Source organism: Chiloscyllium punctatum, chromosome 11 (assembly GCF_047496795.1).
Source record: "Chiloscyllium punctatum isolate Juve2018m chromosome 11, sChiPun1.3, whole genome shotgun sequence".
Taxonomy (NCBI): domain Eukaryota; kingdom Metazoa; phylum Chordata; class Chondrichthyes; order Orectolobiformes; family Hemiscylliidae; genus Chiloscyllium; species Chiloscyllium punctatum.
The window spans coordinates 11,179,074-11,188,029 of NC_092749.1; positions in this window are offsets into that span (position 1 = coordinate 11,179,074).

Consider the following 8,956-nt stretch of genomic DNA (forward strand, 5'->3'; position numbering starts at 1 on the left):
TGAGGGGCAACGTCTACACTCAGAGGGCAGTGTATACATGGAATGAACTGCCAGAGGAAGTGGTAGAGGCGGGTACAAGTACAATATTTAAAATATATTTGGATTTGTACGTGAATAGGAAAGGTTTCGAGGGATATGGACCAAATGCAGGTAAATAGGACTAGTTCAGTTTGGGATACCTGGTCAGCATGGACAGAAGGGACCGAATGGTCTGTTTCTGTGCTGGATGGCTCTTTGACTCTAACACCAGGTTGGTGAATCGGCAGAACTCATTACCACACAGACCAACATTGAGCACTTTTTAGACGGAGATAGGTAGGTTCCTGATTTGTAAAGGGATTAAGGATTACAGTAGAAAGCAGGAGAATGGGGTTGAAAAACATATCAGTCAGGATTGAATAGTGGAGAAGACTCAATGGGACACGTGGCAGAATTCTGCTCCTGTACATTGTGGTCTTATGGCAATAAGTATATCTGAATCTCTGCTGACAATGTTGGCACTTCTGTGGTGACCAGCTCAGCTGCTTTCACTTACCCTAAAAGAATCAAACAATAACAAGAAGTACATTCAAAACTGTTCACACATTCTCCAGTAAAGCCAGGAATTAGCTATTTCAGTGGGAAGTTACTGTGGCTAATAGCTATTGCCAGCTGGAGTGAAATGTCAGTAAGGATCTTAGCTGTTTGGCGTCTGTGAAGTTGCCAACAATCTGAGCACTCAAGCAGAAGATGAGGATCGGTGAACGTACACAGACCTATCATAATTGAGATGGAGTCACTGCTTTATTGAACTCTACAAGCAATGTGCCAACTCTACACCTCAAGGATTTTGCTTGTTTTGTTCCCAGTTCAAAGATTGTAATCCAAAATATAATTGGCTTTAGGTTTATATTTTCATATAATTCACGAAAGAGTTCATTGATTATTGTTTTCCAAGTATGGGACTGACTGAAGTCTGTGAAGCTCTCTGCAATCTTAGATACAAGTTTCATTCAGTTACTGCTAACCTGTGGTTAGCACTGCTGCCTCACAGCGCCAGAGACCCGGGTTCAATTCCCGCCTCAGGCGACTGTCTGTGTGGAGTTTGCACATTCTCCCCGTGTCTGCGTGGGTTTCCTCCGGGTGCTCCGGTTTCCTCCCACACTCCAAAGATGCGCAGGTCAGGTGAATTGGCCATGCTAAATTGCCCGTAGTGTTAGGTAAGGGGTAGATGTAGGGGTATGCGTGGGTTGCGCTTCGGCGGGGCGGTGTGGACTTGTTGGGCCGAAGGGCCTGTTTCCACACTGTAAGTAATCTAATCTGCATTGACTTCTGATTTGATTTGATTTATTATTGCCACATGTACCAAGATACAGTGAAAAGTATTGATTTGTGTGGTAAACAGACAAATTATACCTTACATGAGTACATCAGGGAAATAGAACAGAATGCTGAGAAGCTGCAAAGTAAGATCAACTCTAATATATATAGAAGTCTGTTCATAAATCTAATAACAGCAGAGAATAAGCTGCTCTTAAAACTGTTGGTCCTTGTTTTGAAACTTTTATATGGTCTGTCCAATGGAAGAGGGTTCAGAAGAGTTCGGTGAGTCTGGCAGTATTTGTGGAGGAACCCAACAGGCAGGATTTGTATATGCTGTTTGACATTTCCATTGCTCTCAAAGGCTATCACAGAGGACAGCATGGGACAGGCAGTGATCTTCCTGGAGTGGAAGTTATTGTGGAAAATTTGTACATTTATAGATAGGGAGACACAATGGAAGAAACCATCAGAATTTAGTTAAAAATCACACAACACCAGGTTATAGTCCAACAGGTTTAATTGGAAGCACACTAGCTTTCGGAGCATCGCTCCTTCATCAGATGGTAATGGAGGGCTCAAGCCTCAATTAAAGTGGAGGATTGAGCCCTCCACTACCACCTGATGAAGGAGCGTCGCTCCGAAAGCTAGTGTGCTTCCAATTAAACCTGTTGGACTATAACCTGGTGTTGTGTGATTTTTAACTTTGTACACCCCAGTCCAACACTGGCATCTCCAAATCATCAGAATTGATTGTGACTGCTCAAGAGAGCTCACCACATGAACCTGAAGCTTAAGAAAAAAATGCACTTAAAAATGTCTCAGGTCAAGTGCTGAGAGCAAAGACTCTTCACCTGGATCCTGACAAGGTGAGAGCTTGAGCAGAAATTTAGCAATTGACAGATATGAAAGCAGAGCAATCATAAACAATTTAGTAAAGTTCTTGCCCAATTTGTCTGTAGTGTTGAAGCTCTCAATTCAGGTTTACTGCTAAGATGTACAGTTGTAATGGAGCACCAGACACGAAGCAGCTTTCACGAAAGCGACTCAATGGTGTCAATGATAAAGTCACTTTGTTACATGACATCACAGAGACAGGATGTGGGGCAACCCTTATTCAGCAAAAATAGACAATTGCTTTTTCATTCAGAGCACTAATGCAATCCATATGATGCTCCAGAGAGATTGAACATACCAGAAGATGTAGGAGCAGAAATAAGCCATTCAGTTATTCTAGTCTCCTCTGCCTCTCAAAGAGGTCATGGCTGATTTGTTAACCCTCAACTCTGCTTTCCTGTCCTTTGTTCCCTATAACTCCTGATTCCCTTCCTGATCAAAAATCTGTCTATCTCAGCCTCAAATATATTTGATGACCCAGCCATGATAGCCCTCTGTGATAAAGTGGGCACAGTGGTTAGCACTGCTGCCTCACAGCGCCAGAGACCCGGGTTCAATTCCCACCTCAAGCGACTGACTGTGTGGAGTTTGCACATTCTCCCCGTGTCTGCGTGGGTTTCCTCCGGGTGCTCCGGTTTCCTCCCACACTCCAAAGATGTGCAGGTCAGGTGAATTGGCCATGCTAAATTGCCCGTAGTGTTAGGTAAGGGGTAGATGTAGGGGTATGGGTGGGTTGCGCTTCGGCGGGGCGGTGTGGACTTGTTGGGCCGAAGGGCCTGTTTCCACACTGTAAGTAATCTAATCTAGATTTACTACCGTCTGAGAGAAGCAATTCCTCCTTATCTCTGTTTTATTCAGAGATTACAGCCTCTGGTCTTTGACTGTCCCACAAGGGGAAACAACTTCTCCACATCTATCCTGTCCCCTAAGAGGTAAGTGGAAAGAAGTGAAGAACAAATATTTTTCTGACAGGGGGAAGATTTATAGTGGGGTTTCCTCAGAGGTTGGTGTTAGGTCTTCTGCATATATATTTATGACAAAGGGAATGTAATACAGCACATTTTCAAAACTTAACATTGACACAAAAGCTGGAAATATTTTGAACTGTGGGGACTATAAATCCACAAAAATGACAGACAGGTTGAGAGATTGGTTACAAAATCATAACAAAACCTAGTCAATGAATGCAAAAGGAAATCTGAAATATAAACACGACAATGCTGGAGAAACTCAGGAAGGTAAAAACAATGACTGCAGATGTTGGAAACCAGATTCTGGATTAGAGTGGTGCTGGAAAAGCACAGCAGTTCAGGCATCATCTGAGAAGCAGGAAAATCGATGTTTCAGGCAAAAGCCCTTCATCAGGAATACAGGCAGAATGCCTGAAGGGTGGAGAGATAAATGAGAGGAGGGTGGGGGTGGGGAGAAAGTAGCATAGAGTATAATAGGTGGAGGGGGTGGGATGAAGGTGATAGGTCAGAGTAGAGGGTGGAGTGGATAGGTGGAAAAGAAGATAGGCAGGTAGGACAAGTCATGGGGACAGTGCTGAGCTGGAAGTTTGGAACTGGGATGAGGTGGGGGAAGGGGAAATGAGGAAACTGTTGAAGTCCACATTGATGGCCTGGGGTTGAAGTGTTCCGAGGTGGAAGATGAGGCGTTCTTCCTCCAGGCATCAGGTGGTGAGGGAGCGGCGGTGAAGGAGGCCCAGGACCTCCATGTCCTCGGCAGAGTGGGAGGGGGAGTTGAAATGTTGGGCCACAGAGCAGTGTGGTTGATTGGTGTGGGTGTCTCAGAGATGTTCCCTAAAGCGCTCTGCTAGGAGGTGTCCAGTCTCCCCAATGTAGAGGAGACCGCATCAGGAGCAACGGATACAATAAATGATATTGGTGGATGTGCAGGTAAAACTTTGATGGATGTGGAAGGCTCCTTTAGGGCCTTGGATGGAGGTGAGGGGGGGCGGTGTGGGTGCAGGTTTTGCAATTCCTGCAGTGGCAGAGGAAGGTGCCAGGATGGGAAGGTGGGTTGTAGGGGGGGGGCGTGGACCTGACCAGGTAGTCACGGAGGGAATGGTCTTTGCGGAAGGCGAAAAGGGGTGGAGAGGGAAATATATTTTTCAATCTGTAGCTGTGCTGTACATCTCTATGATTCTAAAAGGGGAGTACTTATTTCTGTGACAAATTTATTCCATAGATTCACAGGTACAGGAGAGCACAATCCTAGGTCTAGAGTTGCGAACAGACCAACCACATTGAAATAATAAGTAATGTCTCTTAGGATCAGAAAAACTGCAGGCATTCGCCTGCTCCACAATGGTGTTTGTGTTTCAACGTGATTCAATGTGAGAACATCTCGAAGATGGATAATTGGAACTGCTTTATATTTACTTGAAGATGCCAAAACAATTCAGGTTATTGGTGCCCAAGACTGAAAGCACACAGGCCATTAAATTAAAACAATCTTAGGATTTTGGCTGCATTTGAATACTCCCTATAGCGCACGTACTGCAATTGCGTAGCAGCTAATGGATGAACCAGGCATCAGTTCAAGATCTATTATTTACTATCCAATGAAATGACTCACTGTTTTTCAGAATGAGGCTGTTTATTGCTCTCCGTTCTACGTATGGAAAGATTTAGAACTGATAGATTTGTTTGATTTCATGCTATCTGGCAGATGAGTTCAGAGTAATTTATTTTAGTTTCCGATGTAGAATATCAATAGTTCAATAAATTTTCTCAGAGCAACTAATCTGAGTGTGGAAGAACTGTGGCCAGAGACCATTATTTCAGACGGAAGTGGTATGCATGTAGGGAGTTAAGCAGGGAGTCACATTGATCTCTGCAATTATTCAGGGAGAGACACAGTTATTAACCTAAGAGGCTCTTATAGAGTTATATGAGGATTAACATGCAGTTCTGAAGGGGATTCGTACTGGGAGTTATGTCTAGTCAAATAGGAGGAAACAACAACATGGGTCAGTCTGACTCATTCCAGTCAGTAGGGTTGGAACTGAGTTCACCTGCATTAGAGTATTCCAAACATCATGTGTATTAAATCATCTAACAGTCACTTCAAACCAGGTTCTCACTTGTCTGGATTAGAGTGGTGCCGGAAAAGCACAGCAGGTCAAGCAACATCCGAGGAGCAGGTAAATCAACGTTTCGGGCAAAGGCCTTCATCAGGAATCTCACTTGTCTGCCGCAATTAGGAAGGACACGATTGGAAAAGGAAATAAGGAACATCATCCTTAAAGAGCTGAAAAAAAAATGCCAGCCATTAGTGCTAGTCCGTTCAAAATCCCAGACCTGAAGAAAGCATTGGGAGCCTGAACTGTGGTAAAGCAGCAGGATGGGACTGCATTGCATCTGGAACTCCTGAAACAACTCAGCTCACACGCTCAAGGCCTGGCTAAGTCAGTTCAAGATTGATCAGCTCAGAAGGGTTTCTGTAAGGAGAGTTGTACCATGGAGTTTTGACACACCATCTACATTGAAAACCGGGGTCTTCCAGTCGAGCCTGAAGACAGGCATAGGGTTACTTTCAGACGTAGGAGCTGAAAAAGGCCATTCAATGAGGTCATGGCTGATCTGATTGCCCTCAAATCTAACTTCCTGCCTCTTCCCCATAACTCTGATTCCCTTACTCAGCCTTGAATGAACATAATAACCTCTCTGTCATGAAGAATTTCATACATTTGCCACCCACTAAGAGAAGAGATTTCCCTTTGTCCTCTATCCTAAATGTGAGATTATGCCCTCTGGTCCATGTATGATGTCTTGGGTTTAGCCGCAGCCTGAATATATCAGTTCACTTACCCAGCAATCCTTGCATCTGCAACCACTCCTATAAAGCCTTCACTCTGTTGATTCATGAGGTAAGTCTTTAAGAGGAAAATTTACCTTCCTGGTAGCTCTCTGCTCTTCTGTCTCTTTGGGCTCTATCCCTACCCATCATTTACTCCTTACCACTCCCCCTACCCTATCTTCTGCATAAAAACTACCATTTTCCTCACTACCATCAGTTCTGAGGAAGGATCCCTTTGATTTCTCTTCACAGATGCTGCCAGACCTGCTGAGCTTTTCCAGCAACCTCTGTTTCAGTTTCTGATCTCCAGCATCTGAAGTTCTTTTGATTTTTAACAGAAGAGTTTGACTGGTCTATTTTAGAATCTTGCCAGAGGATTTTGAGCTCAGTTGGGCTGGATGCTGATCTTTGATGCAGAATAGTGCCAACATTGTGGGGTCAATTCCTGCACATGATGGTCCTGCCCTCTCAACCTTGACCCTTACCTGAAATGTAGTGGCCTGCAGCTGAACTCAACACCAGCTGTTTGTTTCTAATGAGTGTGGGACTGTGGTGACTTTATCCTTTACAATCTGTACATGGAAACATAGGGTGCAGCTTAGTGACCTCCTGTGGGATGTGCTTGGAGGTAGGAGGCATTCAATATGCCAGCAAGGATCCTGCCTCATTCCCACCTCAATCCCAATTGAATCCACCGCAGGAAATCTTATGGATTCCTTTCCTATGTTGCTGCAAATTGATGCTCTTAATTGACTATTAACTACATTAAGATGAGTGGTAGAGCAAAGTGTGCAGAGGACTGTGAAACTTTGCAAAGGGACACAGACAGTTTAAGTGAGTGGGCAAAGGTCTGGCAGATGGAGTGCAATGATAATAAATGTGAAGTTATCAATTTTGGTAGGAATAACAGTAAAAAGGATGATTACTTTAATAGTAAGAAAGTGCAGCATGCTGCTGTGCAGAGGGACCTGGGTGTCCATGTGCATGAATCACAGAAGGTTGGTTTGCAGGTGCAGCAGGTAATTAAGCAGGCAAATGGAATTTTTTTCCTTCATTGCTGAAGGGATTGAGTTTAAATGCAGGGAGGTAATATTGCAGCTGTATAGGTGAGGCCACACCTGGAGTACTACATGCAATTTTGGTCTCCGTACTTGAGAAAGGATGTCCTGGTACCTGACGGGGTGCAGAGGAGGTTCACTAGTTTGATACCAGGAGCTGAGGGCATTGGCTTATGAGGAGAGACTGAGTAAACTGTGATTATATTCATTGTAATTTTGAAGAATGAAAGAATCTTATAGAAATATATGAAGTCATGAAGGAAATTGATAAGATAGATGTAGAGAGGATGTTTCTACTGCCAGGTGAAATTAGGACAAGAGGGCATTGCCTCAAAATTAGGGGGAGTAGATTTAGGGCAGAACTGAGAAGGAATTTATTCATCCAGAGGGTTATGAATCTGTGGAATTACCTGCCCAGTGATATGGTTGAGGTTTCCTCAGTAAATATTTTTCAAGCTAAGATAGATAATTTTTTGAACAGGAAAGGAATAAAGGGTTATGGTGAGAGTGTGGGTCAGCGGAGCTGAGGCCATGAAAAGATCAGCCATGATCTTAGTGAATGGCGGAGCAGGCTCGAGGGACCAGTTGGCTGACTTCTGCTCCGAGTTCTTACGTTGTTATGTGTCACTTCGGGGGACAATTGCCCAAAATTGGAATCCCAAAAAGAGCAAATCCTTTTGATGATGGCCTAGTCAGGAGACTGCCAATTGGGGGGGTTGGATGTTCTGCCAAAAGTCAGCTCTCAGTCCTTACTGTCAGTCTCTGTTCCCCATCTTTTGAAACCGCCCCCATCACTGCCACTCTGCACTCATGTTCCTTTAGTTTGGGGTCACCCTGCCAGGCATCTGGTGGATGGACCTCCTGTCAGGGGTACTACTTGAAACCAACAGCTTTCACTGTCCAATCAACCAACAGATCCCAGTGGGGGATCTCTGGCCTGGGGTCTTTGATCGCAGTGCAGGCCCACCACTGACGACTTAACTGCCTGTTGACACTTCAGCGAGTGGGGCTTTAATCTGTGGAACTCATTGCTGAAGGAGGCTGTGGAGGCCAAGTCACTGAGTTTCTTTGAGTCAGAGATTAATAGATTCTTAATTAATAAGGGAATCAAGGGTTCCCAGGAGAAAGCAGAAGAATGTGGTTAAGAAATGCAACAGTTATGATGGAATGGTGGAGCAGACTTGATGGGCAGAATGGCCTTATTCAGCTTCTATATCGTATGGTGTATGATCTCAATAGATCTACCTCAAAGCAGGGCTGGCAGAGCTTTCCAGCTGGCATGCTGGAAATATCTGAAGAATAGATATGTCTCATCTGAAAGATTAAGACACTGAATGTACAACTCTGAAAGCATTCCAATGAAAGGTCAGATTGCATATTGAGCTTATGTTTCCAGAGTGGGTCTCAGTTCCATGGCATTCTCACTGATGGTGAGTATGCAACCAGCTGAGCCCTGGCTGGAAGGGGGATAGAAGTTTGACCCCTGAAAACTCTGGGAGATCTCGAAATGGCAGCAGCAGACAGTACTCCAACACAATGACTGGAATCGCCTTGGAAATGTCAGCCCAAATTGCTTTGACATTCCTGATGTTTGTCTGTTTCGCCTCTGTTCCCAAACAATAAGCATTTGGAATTTCAATGGCATCAAGCCATGAAAGGTAATGTGTGTTCTGTTCATAGGGGGAATTAATGAAGGGCAGCTCTCGCACAGCAATAAATCTGTCCAAGATAAAAAAAACATAATGTCGTTGTGACCTGATTCTAATTCCCCACATCTCTAACTCAACAAACAAGGAATTAAGAAGGTTAGACATTCTCAAAAGAGCATCATATATCTGTCAGACCACAACATCTTTTCACTTTTGATTGAATATGTTAAGAACTAATTGTTTAGAACA